The following is a 14,682-nucleotide window of genomic DNA, read 5'->3' on the forward strand; positions in this document are numbered from 1 at the left end:
AGCAAGACATATATTCATAAACTGAGGAACGCGTAAGCTAGAAACACCCTCCTCAGAGGTCCTAGCTAAAGCCTCTGATTTAGAGATGAGTAAACTGAGGTCCAGGGAAAGGAGGCCACTGTCCAAGGTCACCTAGAGAGCTCATGTCACAGCCTGGCTTTCTCAGTGTGACAAGGTCCCGGGAGGAAAGCAGGCCACCCTGACGCAGGGTGAGCAACATGCACTTTGCTGGTTTCCTGGTAGCTGAACTTTCTTTCTTTCTTTTTTTATAGATAATTCTCAGGCTTTATTTTTATTTATTTTTTTTATTTTTTGCTTGTTAGGGCCACATCTCCACACACATATGGATGTTCCCAGGCTAGAGGTCAAATTTGAGCTACAGCTGCCAGCCTACACCACAGCCACGCAACGCCAGATCCGAGCCACATCTTTGACCTACACCACAGCTCACGGCAATGCTGGATCCTTAACCCACTGAGCAAGGCCAGAGATCGAACCCACAACCTCATGGTTCCCAGTGGGATTAGTTTCCACTGCACCATGACGGGAACTTTCACCATGAAGACTAGGCAGGAGTTCCCTGGATTCCTGGGCTGGGAACTTCCTCATGTTGTGGGTCCAGAAAAGAAATTAAAAAAAAAAAAAAGACTAGGCTGGAGTTCCCGTCGTGGCGCAGTGGTTAACGAATCCGACTAGGAACCATGAGGTTGTGGGTTCGATCTCTGGCCTTGCTCAGTGGGTTAAGGATTCGGTGTTGCCGTGAGCTGTGGTGTAGGTTACAGACTCGGCTCGGATCTGGCATTGCTGTGGCTCTGGCGTAGGCCAGGGGTTACAGCTCCAATTCGACCTCTAGCCTGGGAACCTCCATATGCCGTGGGAGCGGCCCAAGAAAATGGCAAAAAAAAGACAAAAAAAAAAAAAAAGACTAGGCAAACTGACTGGTGATCATCCTCCCCTTGTAGGTCATGGTTTCTCTCTCCTCCCTGTTTACAGAGTCTCCCAGAGAGCTTCTAGGGAAAAAATGAAAAAAGTAGATATCTGCTGCAGCTTGTCACTTGGTCCCATCAGGACTGATGGCTCAGCCTGGGAGCAGGGTGGGCATGGGGAACCGAAGGGGGCTGGAACACTAACACTGTCTAGGCCTTGCTTGCCATGAGCACTTCCTCTGCGTCTCCAGCTTGGCCAGTCCTTGGCTGCTTTGCTCTATTGTGCAAAAGACAATTTAAAAGCTCTCTTGGAGCTGTTTAACTTCGATCTCTATAAACATTTCTTTTGATAAATGCCAGGATCCACATGGTATGTATTCTGAGAGATTCTGTTTAGCAATGTGCTGGCGTGTCTTTCTGTTGCTTTGTAGTTTGGGGGGAGGATCCAGACAGCTCTGGCCCTAACTCTCTGTGACCTTGAGCAAATTTCCATATCATTCTGAGGCTTGGTTTCCCCATGTGTGAAGTGGGAAACGCTTCTGTCTGCCTGGTTGAGCTGCTCTGAGAAGTAAAGGAGAAATGACTAGAAATTCCTTAGCATACACTAAGCACTCAATAAAAGGTTGCTACTGTTACCTCCAGTCCCTGATGGCTCTGGGTCAAGTCTGTTCCTTCCTCCAAGGTTTAGGGAAGTCAGCCGGGGGTCTGTGAAGACATTTGAATTCTCTGTGGATGAAAATTGAAAGATATATGCACCCCAATGTTCACTGCAGCACTAAGGTAGATGAGACATGGAAGCAAATGTCTATTGACAAAAGAAGGGATAAACAAGATGTGGCACATACACTACTCAGCCATAAAAAGGAACAAAGTAATGCCATTTGCAGCAACAACATAGATGGACCTAAAGATTATCACACTAAGTGAAGTAAGCCAAAGACAAATAACATAATATCACCTATATGTGGAATCTTAAAAAAAAAAAAGATACAAATGCACTTATCCACAAAGCAGAAAGAGACCTACAGATGTGGTTACCAAAGGGGAAATTTGGAGGGCAGGCATAAATTAGGAGGTTGGGATTAACATATACACACTACTGAATATAAATGAGATAACTGACAAGAACTCACTGCATAGCACAGTAATAACCTATAAGGAAAATAATCTGAAAGAGAATATATATATAAAAACTTAATCACTATGCTGTACACCTGAAACTAATACAATATTATAAACCGACTATACTTCAAAAAAACTTTTAAACTCGGCTGTTAAATATTTATGTTTCCATCCAGAGCATCTTTTCTCTTTAAATTATCAGATCAGGGAGTCCCCAATATGGCTCAGTGGTTAACGAACCCAACTAGCATCCATGAGGACTTGATCCCTGGCCTTGCTCAGTGGGTTAAGGATCTTGCATTGCCATGAGCTGTGGTGTAGGCTGCAGACATGGCTCAGATCCTGCACTGCTGTGGCTGTGGTGTAGGCTGGAGGCTACAGGTTCAATTGGACCCCTACACTGGGAACCTCCATATGCCGCGGGTGTGGCCCTAAAAACGACAAAAAAAAAAAAAGACCAGACCTGAAGTTCTGAAAGGCACTCACATTTTCCAAATAGAGAGCTACAATTATATAACAAGAGAGGAAACTGGACGTGGCTGAATGGAGATGGAGTAGACAGAGGGCTGGGGCTAGCAAAAAGGGCACAGGCCTGGGCAGCAGGAAACCTAGGACCTGCTCCCAAGTCTGCTCCCCATTTGCTGTGTGGCATAAGAAAGGCCCTTTTCTCTCTGGGACTCTCTGGCTCCCTGTCCATGAGATAAGCAGATCAGAGTCAGTGATTTCCAAGGTCTTAATTCTTTGAGTTTAGGTGCCCGAACCTGATGGTGCTAGGCATACAGGAGGCATTAATAAATGCAGCATTTAATGAATGTTTGTTTAATAAATTAATGTATGAGGGAGGTACCGACACTGGATGAGGACTCCGACTCTTGCCATTTTCTTCCAGGAAAAGGGCTGGCCCAAGGGTGGTATTTGCTGGTCTGCTGTTTAGCCCCCAGCAGCACCGTCTTAAGGGAAAGAAGGGCTGAGGGCCAGGATGTCCATCTCCCTCCCTGGATCCCAACTCTGACTTCCTCCTTCTAGGGCAGCAAATCTCTCTTCCAATTCGACTCCTTCCTGAAAGTATCCAAGAGACCCCAGCCCCTTTTATCAAAACAAACTGGCCTAGAGACCAGGACTGCCCTGCCTGATGGGACGAGCCAGGCAAGCCCTCATCTCTAAGGTACCTGTAGGGGTGACTCAGGCCCGGGCAGCCCTTGAGCTAAGGATGCTCAAGGCCCTGATGGCAAGGATGATTTGGACAAAAAGCAGCTCAGAGGCTCTGCAGTTCTTGGGACTGATGGGATGACCTCTCTCCAATACAGGTTTCCCTGCGTGAGCTCGTGTTTAACTTCTTACCATTGTTCCAAAAGAAAAGGCTACGCTCTCAACTCCCAGAACAGCGAAGGTTGGATGATGACAATCAGTGGTTCTATAGGGAAGGAAAAGGATTATCCATCCTCACTCCCCAGCCACAGCCACTCTAATCTTCTTCCCAACAACCTTCTCTTCCAATAATCAGTTCTCCCACACTCAGAGCTCTTATTCTTAGAATTAACTCTGACTCTTCAGGATACTCTGTCCCCACCCCATGCTCCAACTGGCAACCTTCAGGGGTCTGCTAGAATAGCACTTCTTCCAAAAGTTCTGTTCTGGAATTCCCTAGTGCCTCAGCAGGTTAAGGACATAGCATTGTCACTGTTGTGGCTTGGGTTGCTGCTGTGGCACAGGTTCAGTCTTGGGTTGAGAATGTCTGCGTGCCATGGGAGTGGCCAAAAAAAAGAAAAAAAAGTTTTTATCTGACCTCTAAAGTGGATGTTCCTGCCACATTTGCTTTTACAGGTTTTTGTTTGTTTTGCTCTTTCAAAAGAGCACTCATTGACTTTTCTTTCCTTTCCTTTTTTTCTTTTTCTTTCTCTTTTTCCTTCTTTCTCTTTCTCCCTTTCTTCCTCCCGCCCTTCCTTCCATATGTGTCTATTACAGGTCTCCCCTTCTATATTCGAATACCCATGGGATGATGGCCTGTCTATTCCATCACTATAATCCTAATGCCTAGTAATCTTTTCATTTCTTACAGTCTTTTTTTTTTTTCTTTCTGGTTTTAATATAGACTCATCAGCTTTCTTTTGATTAGTATTTGCCTGGTGTATCCTTTTTTTTTTTTGCGCCTATTTTAGGTGTATGTCTTATAAACAATTATGGCTAGATTTTATTTTTGATCCAACCTGATAATCTTCCTGAACCTGAGGACTTCGTATCTGTGATAGAGTCCGAAAAATGTTTATAGTAATCCCTTCATGTATTGTTTCTCTCCCATTTTCTCTTTACATCTTCTGGAACACTGATCAGATGTTGGTTACACCTCTCACTCTATCCTCCCTATTTCAGAATCTCTTTATTATATTTTCCATCATTTTCCTCTTGGAACTATATTCTGGATAATTTCCTCAGACCTATCTTCCAATTCGCTCATTCTCTATTTAGCTGTTTTTAATTTGCTGTCTAACTCCTCATAGACTTGTTCTTTTATCTTTTATAAGTGTTCTATTTTTTTCTTTTTCTAGCTTGTCTTTGATAATCTTTCATTCCTCACTCATACTTTCAGGTAGGTTTTTATGTCTTTAAACATATTAAACATAATTGTTTTATACTTTGTATCTTATAAAAGCTTAAGTGTTTGTAGGCATGGTTCAGCTATTATTTGTGTCTCCTGATTTTTAACTTAAGATGCACTTTCTATGCCCTGTATTATGTCATTTCTGATGGCAAGCTCATTTCAGAGACACTTCACATGGAGGAATTCCTTGCAATCTGGATTGAGGGTGCTCTTCTCCAGAGAGATTTGCATTTGCTCTGCCAGTTAAAATTGAAACACAGATTGGATTGTCTTGGACCATATGTTTAGCACATGAGGTATATACTTTAGGCCCCCAAACCATGGGGAAAGCCATACTATCATTATGAATTCTCCAGAGGAGACCTTCCCTCACTCTGTCCACAGTTAAGATTTTATTATTATTATTTTTTTTAATTTTCCCACTGTACAGCAAGGGGGTCAGGTTATCCTTACATGTATACATTACAATTATATTTTTCCCCCACCCTTTCTTCTGTTGCAACATGAGTATCTAGACAAAGTTCTCAATGCTATTCAGCAGGATCTCCTTGTATATCTCTTCTAAGTTGTGTCTGATAAACCCAAGCTCCCGATCCCTCCCACTCCCTCCCCCTCCCATCAGGCAGCCACAAGTCTCTTCTCCAAGTCCATGATTTTCTTTTCTGAGGAGATGTTCATTTGTGCTGGATATTAGATTCCAGTTATAAGTGATGTCATATGGTATTTGTCTTTGTCTTTCTGGCTCATTTCACTCAGTATGAGAGTCTCTAGTTCCATCCATGTTGCTGCAAATGGCATTAGGTCATTCTTTTTTATGGCTGAGTAGTATTCCATTGTGTATATATACCACATCTTCCGAATCCAATCCTCTGTCGATGGACATTTGGATTGTTTCCATGTCCTGGCTATTGTGAATAGTGCTGCAATGAACATGCGGGGCACGTGTCTCTTTTAAGTAGAGTTTTGTCCGGAGAGATGCCCAAGAGTGGGATTGCGGGGTCATATGGAAGTTCTATGGATAGATTTCTAAGGTATCTCCAAACTGTTCTCCATAGTGGCTGTACCAGTTTACATTCCCACCAACAGTGCAGGAGGGTTCCCTTTTCTCCACAGCCCCTCCAGCACTTGTTATTTGTGGATTTATTAATGATGGCCATTCTGACTGGTGTGAGGTGGTATCTCATGGTAGTTTTGATTTGCATTTCTCTTATGATCAGCGATGTTGAGCATTTTTTCATGTGTTTGTTGGCCATCTGTATATCTTCTTTGGAGAAATGTCTATTCAGGTCTTTTGCCCATTTTTCCATTGATTGATTGGTTTTTTTGCTGTTGGGTTGTATAAGTTGTTTATATATTCTAGAGATTAAGCCCTTGTCCGTTGCATCATTTGAAACTGTTTTCTCCCATTCTGTATGTTGTCTTTTTGTTTTATTTTTGGTTTCCTTTGCTGTGCAAAAGCTTTTCAGTTTGATGAGGTCCCATGGGTTTATTTTTGCTCTAATTTCTATTGCTTTGGGAGACTGACCTGAGAAAATATTCATGATGTTGATGTCAGAGAGTGTTTTGCCTATGTTTTCTTCTAGGAGTTTGATGGTGTCCTGTCGTATATTTAAGTCTTTCAGCCATTTGGAGTTTATTTTTGTGCATGGTGTGAGGGTGTGTTCTAGTTTCATTGCTTTGCATGCAGCTGTCCAGGTTTCCCAGCAATGCTTGCTGAATAGACTTTCCTTTTCCCATTTGATGTTCTTGCCTCCCTTGTCAAAGATTAATTGACCATAGGTGTCAGGGTTTATTTCCGGATTCTCTATTCTGTTCCATTGGTCTGTCTGTCTGTTTTGATACCAGTACCACACTGTTTTGATGACTGTGGCTTTGTAGTATTTCTTGAAGTCTGGGAGAGTTATGCCTCCTGCTTGGTTTTTGTTTCTCAGGATTGCTTTGGTGATTCTGGGTCTTTTGTTGTTCCATATAAATATTTGGATTGTTTGTTCTAGTTCTGTGAAAAATGTCATGGGTAATTTGATAGGGATTGCATTGAATCTGTAGATTGCTTTGGGTAGGATGGCCATTTTCACAATATTGATTTTCCCAATCCAGGAACATGGAATATATTTCCATTTCTTTACATCTTCTTTGATTTCTTTGATTAAAGTTTTATAGTTCTCGGCATATGGTCCTTTACCTCCTTGGTCAGGTGTATTCCGAGGTATTTGATTTTGTGAGGTGCAATTTTAAAAGGTATCATATTTCTGTATTCCTTTTCTAATATTTCATTGCTGGTATATAGAAATGCAACTGACTTCTGAATGTTAATCTTATATCCTGCTACTTTGCTGAATTTATTAATCAGTTCAAGTAGTTTTGGGGTTGAGTCCCTAGGGTTTTCTATGTATAGTATCATGTCATCTGCATACAGTGACAGTTTTATCTCTTCTCTCCCTATATGGATGCCTTTTATTTCTTTTGTTTGTCTAATTGCTGTGGCTAGGACTTCCAAAACTATGTTGAAGAGCAGTGGTGAGAGTGGGCATCCCTGTCTTGTTCCAGATTTGAGTGAGAAGGCTTTCAGTTTTTCCCCATTGAGGATTATATTTGCTGTAGGTTTATCATAAATGGCTTTGATTATATTCAGGAATGTTCCCTCTATACCCACTTTGGCGAGGGTCTTGATCATGAATGGATGTTGAACTTTGTCAAATGCTTTTTCTGCGTCTATTGAGATGATCATATGATTTTTGACTTTTTTTTTTGTTAATGTGGTGTATGATGCTGATTGATTTGCGTATGTTGAACCATCCTTGTGAACCTGGGATGAACCCAACCTGGTCATGGTGTATAATTTTTTTGGTATGTTGTTGGATTCGGTTGGCTAAGATTTTGTTGAGAATTTTTGCATCTATATTCATCAATGATATTGGGCAATAGTTTTCTTTTTTGGTGGTATCTCTGTCTGGTTTTGGAATGAGGGTGATGTGGCATCATAGAATGTCTTTGGGAGTATTCCTTCTTCTTCAACCTTTTGAAAGAGTTTAAGGAGGATGGGCACCAATTCCTCTTTATATGTTTGATAGAATTCACCTGTGAAGCCATCTGGTCCTGGACTTTTATTTGTAGGGAGTGATTTTATGACCTCTTCAATTTCATTTCTAGTGATCGGTCTGTTCAGTTGGTCTGTTTCTACTTGATTCAGTTTTGGCAGGCTGTAAGAGTCGAGAAAATTGTCCATTTCTTCCAGATTGTCAAACTTGTTGCCATATAGTTGTTCATAGTATTCTCTTATGGTTTTTTGTATTTCTGCTGTATCTGTTGTGATTTCTCCTTTTTCATTTATAATTTTGGTTATTTGGGTTCTTTCTCTCCTCTTTTTAGTGAGTCTGGCCAGGGGTTTGTCAATTTTGTTCACCTTTTCAAAGAACCAGCTCTTGGTTTTATTAATTTTCTCTATTGTTTTTTGAGTCTCTATTTTATTGATTTCTTCTTTGGTCTTTATAATTTCCTTCCTTCTGCTGACTTAAGGACTTTTTTGTTCTTCTTTTTCTAATTCATTTAGGTGGAGGGTTAAGTTGTCAATTTGGGATCTTTCTTCTTTTTTGAGAAAGTCCTGTATTGCTATAAATTTCCCTCTGAGCACTGCTTTCGCAGCATCCCATAGATTTTGAGAGGTTGTGTCTTCATTATCATTTGTTTCAAGGTAGTTTTTAATTTCCTTCTTGATTTCCTCATTGACCCATTGGTTTTTTAGTAGCATGTTGTTTAGTCTCCATGTAGTAGGTTTTTTCTCTTTCCTTTTCCCATGGTTGATTTCTAATTTCATGGCATTGTGGTCAGAGAAGATACTTGAGATAATTTCTATGCTCCTAAATTTATTGAGATTCGCTTTGTGTCCCAATATGTGGTCGATTCTTGAGAATGTTCCATGAGCATTTGAGAAGAATGTGTATTCTGATTTTTTTGGATGTAGTGTCTTGAAGATATCAATTAAGTCTAACTTTTCTATTGTTTCCTTTAGGATCTCTGTTGCTTTATTGGTTTTCTGTCTAGAGGATCTGTCCATTGATGTGAGGGGGGTATTAAGGTCTCCTACTATGATTGTATTCTCATCAATATCTCCCTTTATGTCTGTTAATATTTGTTGTATGTATCTGGGTGCTCCTATATTTGGGGCATATATGTTGATGATAGTAACATCCTCTCCTTGGATGGATCCCTTAATCATTAAATAGTGTCCTTCTTTGTCTTTCTTTATGTCTTTTGTTTTAAAGTCTATTTTGTCTGATATGAGCATTGCAACTCCTGCTTTTCTGTCATGTCTATTGGCGTGAAATATTTTTCCCCACCCTTTCACTTTCAATCTATATATATCTTTTGTCCTAAGGTGAGTTTCTTGTAGGCAGCATATTGAAGGTTTTTGCCTTTTTATCCACTCGGCCACTCTGTGTCTTTTGATTGGGGCATTCAGTCCATTGACATTTAAGGTGATAATTGATAGATGATTATTTATTGCCATTTGAACCTCGTGTTCCAGTTGATTCTATGGTTCTCCATTCTTCCTTTCTTTTATTTATTTATTTATTTTTTTGGTTGGATGGTCTCCTGTTATTATCTGCTTGAGTGTATTTTTTTTTCATTTTTTGCAAATGCAATATTTGGGTTTGGCCTGTGGTTGCCCTGTTTTTTAAGTATGCTAACTCCTTCCCATAATTGTGTGTTTTAGCCTGATGGTCCTGTAAGTTCAAACACTTCATTACTATATTAAAATTAAGAAGAGAAACATACAAACAAACAAACAAAAAGGGTTATTTACTTCCTAACATCCCTTGCCCACATTTTATGGTTTTGATGACTCTTTTTTATTTTTTTCTTTTTAATTTTATTTTGTTTGAAGCATGTTCATGATTAAATCTGTATGCTGGCTTATTTGAGTGACTGCTCTCTGATTGTGGTTTCCTCAGTCCTAGTTCTTCCACTTCTTCTTTTTTTTTTTTTTCTTTTCTTTTTTCTTCCCTTTCCTTCCTTTCTTTTTGGTTTAGAGAAGCCCTTTCAATATTTCCTTTAACCTGGGTTTTGTGTTGCTGTATTCTTTAAGTTTTTGTTTGTTGGGAAAAATTTTTATTTCCCCTTCTATTTTATTTTTTTATTTTTTTTTTTGATACCACTGTCTTTTTTTTTTTTTTTTAATTTTATTTTCCCACTGTACAGCAAGGGGGTCAGGTTATCCTTACATGTATACATTACAATTACAGTTTTTCCCCCACCATTTCTTCTGTTGCAACATGAGTATCTAGACATAGTTCTCAATGCTATTCAGCGGGATCTCCTTGTAAATCTATTCTAAGTTGTGACTGATAAGCCCAAGCTCCCGATCCCTCCCACTCCCTCCCCCTCCCATCAGGCAACCACAAGTCTCTTCTCCAAGTCCATGATTGATTTTCTTTTCTGAGGAGATGTTCATTTGTGCTGGATATTAGATTCCAGTTATAAGTGATGTCATATGGTATTTGTCTTTGTCTTTCTGGCTCATTTCACTCAGTATGAGATTCTCTAGTTCCATCCATGTTGCTGCAAATGGCATGATGTCATCCTTTTTTATGGCTGAGTAGTATTCCATTGTGTATATATACCACATCTTCCGAATCCAATCCTCTGTCGATGGACATTTGGATTGTTTCCATGTCCTGGCTATTGTGAATAGTGCTGCAATGAACATGCGGGTGCATGTGTCTCTTTTAGGTAGAGCTTTGTCTGGATAGATGCCCAAGAGTGGGATTGCAGGGTCATATGGAAGTTCTATGTATAGATTTCTAAGGTATCTCCAAACTGTTCTCCATAGTGGCTGTACCAGTTTACATTCCCACCAACAGTGCAGGAGGGTTCCCTTTTCTCCACAGCCCCTCCAGCACTTGTTATTTGTGGATTTATTAATGATGGCCATTCTGACTGGTGTGAGGTGGTATCTCATGGTAGTTTTGATTTGCATTTCTCTTATGATCAGCGATGTTGAGCATTTTTTCATGTGTTTGTTGGCCATCTGTATATCTTCCTTGGAGAAATGTCTATTCAGGTCTTTTGCCCATTTTTCCATTGATTAATTGGCTTTTTTGCTGTTGAGTTGTATAAGTTGCTTGTATATTCTAGAGATTAAGCCCTTGTCAGTTGCATCATTTGAAACTATTTTCTCCCATTCTGTAAGTTGTCTTTTTGTTTTCTTTTGGGTTTCCTTTGCTGTGCAAAAGCTTTTCAGTTTGATGAGGTCCCATGGGTTTATTTTTGCTCTAATTTCTATTGCTTTGGGAGACTGACCTGAGAAAATATTCATGATGTTGATGTCAGAGAGTGTTTTGCCTATGTTTTCTTCTAGGAGTTTGATGGTGTCCTGTCGTATATTTAAGTCTTTCAGCCATTTGGAGTTTATTTTTGTGCATGGTGTGAGGGTGTGTTCTAGTTTCATTGCTTTGCATGCAGCTGTCCAGGTTTCCCAGCAATGCTTGCTGAATAGACTTTCCTTTTCCCATTTGATGTTCTTGCCTCCCTTGTCAAAGATTAATTGACCATAGGTGTCAGGGTTAATTTCCAGATGATATTCTTGCTGGATAGAGTATTCTAGGTTGCATATTTTTTCCTTTTAGCACTTTAAATATCTCTTGCCATTCCCTCCTGGCCTGCAGTGTTTCTGTAGAGAAATCAGCTGATATTCTTATGGGGGTTCCCTTGTAGGTAACATCCTGTTTTTCTCTTGCTGCCTTTAGGATCCTCTCTTTATCACTAACTTTTGCCATTTTTATTATGATGTGTCTTGGTGTGGGTCTATTTGGGTTCAGTTTGTTTGGGGCCCTCTGTGCTTCTTGTATCTTGAACCCAGTATCCTTTAGATTTGGGAAGTTTCCATCGATAATTTCTTCAAATATATTTTCCATCCCCTTATCTTTTTCTACTCCTTCTGGAATTCCTATTAAGCATAGATTGTCCCGCTTTATATTATCCCATAGGTCTCTTATATTGCTTTCCAGTTTTTTGATTCGGTTTTCTGTCTGTTGACAAGATTGAGTGATTTCCATTATTCTATCTTCCATATCACTGATTCGTTCTTCTGCATTATTCATTCTGGTTTTTACTGCCCTTAGTTCAGTTTGCATCTCTGCAAATTAATGTTCTAGTTTTTCTTGGCTCCTCCTTATCTTTTCTAGTTCCTTTCTGAGGGTATCTGCATTACCGTTCATATCTTCTCTTAATTCCTTCAGTATTTTCACTATTTCTCTTTTGAACTCCAGGTCTGTCTGACTGCAGAGATCTGTTTCATTGTTGACTGTTTTAGGTGAGTTCTCCTGTTGGTTTGACTGGGGGTGGTTTCTCTGCTTCTTCATCTTACTTGTTGTTTTCTTTTTCCTGAGGAAGTTGTACTCCCCGTTATCGGGCAGTGTTTGCCTTGTCACTGCCGTGGAATATTTCCTGAGGGCTGGCGTAGTTGGTCAATCTTTTTTGAGGCAGTGTGGCTTTTATGGAGTGTTGATGCAGCTAACAGTGTTTCTTTGAAGCAAAGGAGGACTTCCTGAGGGCAGACAGGACTGGGAGGTCCACACCACAATGGTAGCAGATTTCACTTGGTCATGCAGAGCTTGCTGTTTTTAGGCTGTGGGGTTCTTGCAGGGGGGTGGCGGTGTTGGGCAGCTGTTCCTCAGGAGTGCAGCACCCCCTGGGGGCTGGAGCAGCTATCTGGGTCACTGAGAACCTAAGAGGCTCTTCCCTAGGGCAGCCCAACTCAGAAGGACGGCCTGCGAATGTAGGCAGATCTTTTCACAGTCTGGCCAAGCTTGTTGCAGCTTTTCTGGGCTGCAGGGGGTCCTCCAGGGGGCTGGTGGTGCTGAGCAGCTATTCCTCGGGGGTGGGGCACCCCCTGGGGGCTTGGGTGGGTAGCAGGGCCGTTGGAAACCCAAGAGGCTCCTCCCCAGGGCAGCCTGACTCAGAAAAACCGTCCGAGAATTAGGCAGATCTATTCACGGCCTGGCTAGGCTTGTTCTAGCTTTTCTGGGCTGCAGGCCTTTTCTCGGGGGCTGGTGGTGTTTGGTGCTGCTCTGCGGCAGTGTAGCCCCTCCAAAGGGCAAGCAGGCCTGTGCAGGGACAGCCCCTGTGGTGGTAGGCTTCAGGCAATTGTTGAGGCCAGCCCTCCTGGATGGCAGGCAGCCCCAGGTTCGGCAAGAGCATAGGGGGTAGTGGGGGTGGGGGGAGGGGATGCACTGGGAAGCACAGCTTTCAGCTAGCTAGCGGGCCTGTAAGCTTGCTGCGGCGTGGGGGGTATTCTATGGGGACCCATCCCTTCTTCTCTCCCCTCCCCAGCACAGGCGCAGACCAGGCTCTTCTCCCAGGTTCCCTCTTATGCGGCTTTCCACTTCCCCGCCCCTAGAGTATTGCTCCCTTTCTCTGCGACAGCTTTGTTTTCTAGTCTCCCAGGCAGTCTCTGCCGCATCAAATGGTTTCTAGACCTCCCAAGCAGTTTCCGCTCCGCCCCGCCCCCCCAGCCCGTTCTCGCGGACTAACCTCTGGAGCCGAGGTCTCGGTGCCCAGCCCCCACCCAGGCGCCCCCGGCCCTTTCTCAGGGACTAACCTTTGGAGGTGAGGTCTCGGTGCCCAGCCCCCACCCAGGCGTCTCAATTTTTGGTGACTGTGCCCGTAGTTCAGATGGTCCGTTCGGTTCTTGATCGGCTTTTCCATACTCCAACTTACTGCTACACTCTTCTCTGCATCTGGAGATTCCTCCGGTTGGTTTGATCTTTCCCCCGTGTAGGTGACTTTCCAGGGTGCGGGATCCCTTTCTCCTCCGCAGTTCCCTTTCGGGAGCGTCCATCCCACTCAGATTCACCTTCTCTCACTCTCCTCTTTTCTCCCGTTCCGCCCAGTAATGTCACGAACTTCTTGTTATTGGAGTTTAGGTTCCTCTGCCAGCGATTGGTTGCTGCTCTGTGCGAGTCACTTATTCTGTAGATGTGCTTTTTTTGTTGTGTTTGTGGGAGAGGGCGAGCGTGTCCCCCTACTCCTCCGCCATCTTGTCCTCTCTCCCTTCCACAGTTAAGATTTTAAAAGGACATTTCCTAGAGTTCCCGTTGTGATGCAGTGGAAATGAATCCGATTAGTATCCATGAGGAGGTGGGTTGGATCCCTGGCCTCACTCAATGGTTAGGTATCCAGTACTGCCATGAGCTGCAGTATAGGTTACAGACATGGCTCAGATCTATCATTGCTGTGACTGTGGTATAGGCTGGCAGCTGCAGCTCTGATTCAACCCCTAGTCTAGCCTAGGAACTTACATATGCTGTGGATGCAGCCCTTAAAAGCAAAAAAAAAAAAAGAAAGAAAGAAAAGGACATTTCAATCCCTGGCCTGGGAACTTCCGCATGCTGTGGAAGTGGCCCCCAAAAAGGGCACATTTCTTTGCTCTCTGCCTAAGAAAAAAACTAAAATTTTTCTTAGTTACCCTTTCACTGAGAGTATGATATTTTGGAGATTCCAGTCTTGTTCCTCGACTACATTTTTGCCCTGGCCCTAGGCTTTGCTTCCCCAGCTCAGCCATGAATTTTAAAGGATATATATTCCAGCATTTTAAAAGTTCTGGCATCAAGGGATGTTTTTCAGGCTGTCTACTCTACCGTATTGCCAGAAAAGGAAGTATATTTCCAGTTTTTAGCATAGTAAATAACACAAAATAGTCCAACAAAGATTTAAGTAACGAAATAAGTTTTAGATATTAGGATTCTGTAAGTGTAAGAGGAGATGTGGTTTGAGCAACAGTACAAAGCAACATTGTTTGGGGGCAGGGAGGATGGCAGATGGGGTCTATTTGCTCTTCTCCCTGAACTGTGCTAGCTTTGCTATGTCTGCCACATTCAACCATGTGGCTCTTGGGAGAAAATGACAGAGTGTGGCTTGAGGGGGCTCTGAATTCTAGTCCTAGGTCTGTCCAGTCCAACCTTCTGAGAGAAGCATGTGCCCTCTCCATCACTTCTCTAGACCAGGGACATTTTTTTCCTTTAGACACAGTGCCAA

The 14,682-nt window shown here is 42.2% G+C and overlaps 1 long non-coding RNA gene across 1 annotated transcript in view; it reads right to left on the minus strand.

Annotated features, from left to right (window-relative positions):
• The window catches only part of LOC146401599 (uncharacterized), a 43,579-nt gene that overhangs the window by 20,093 nt on the left and 8,804 nt on the right, over positions 1–14,682 (minus strand). The window contains exon 3 of the long non-coding RNA XR_014810298.1: positions 1,563–1,652. This is a non-coding gene — a long non-coding RNA (uncharacterized LOC146401599). The remainder of the gene's footprint in view (positions 1–1,562; positions 1,653–14,682) is intronic.

The sequence above is a fragment of the Sus scrofa genome, chromosome 7 (assembly GCF_054392235.1).
Source record: "Sus scrofa isolate SSC_HxYL_T2T_F1_AM1 chromosome 7, Sscrofa_HxYL_maternal_Yorkshire_Landrace_v2.0, whole genome shotgun sequence".
NCBI lineage: Eukaryota > Metazoa > Chordata > Mammalia > Artiodactyla > Suidae > Sus > Sus scrofa.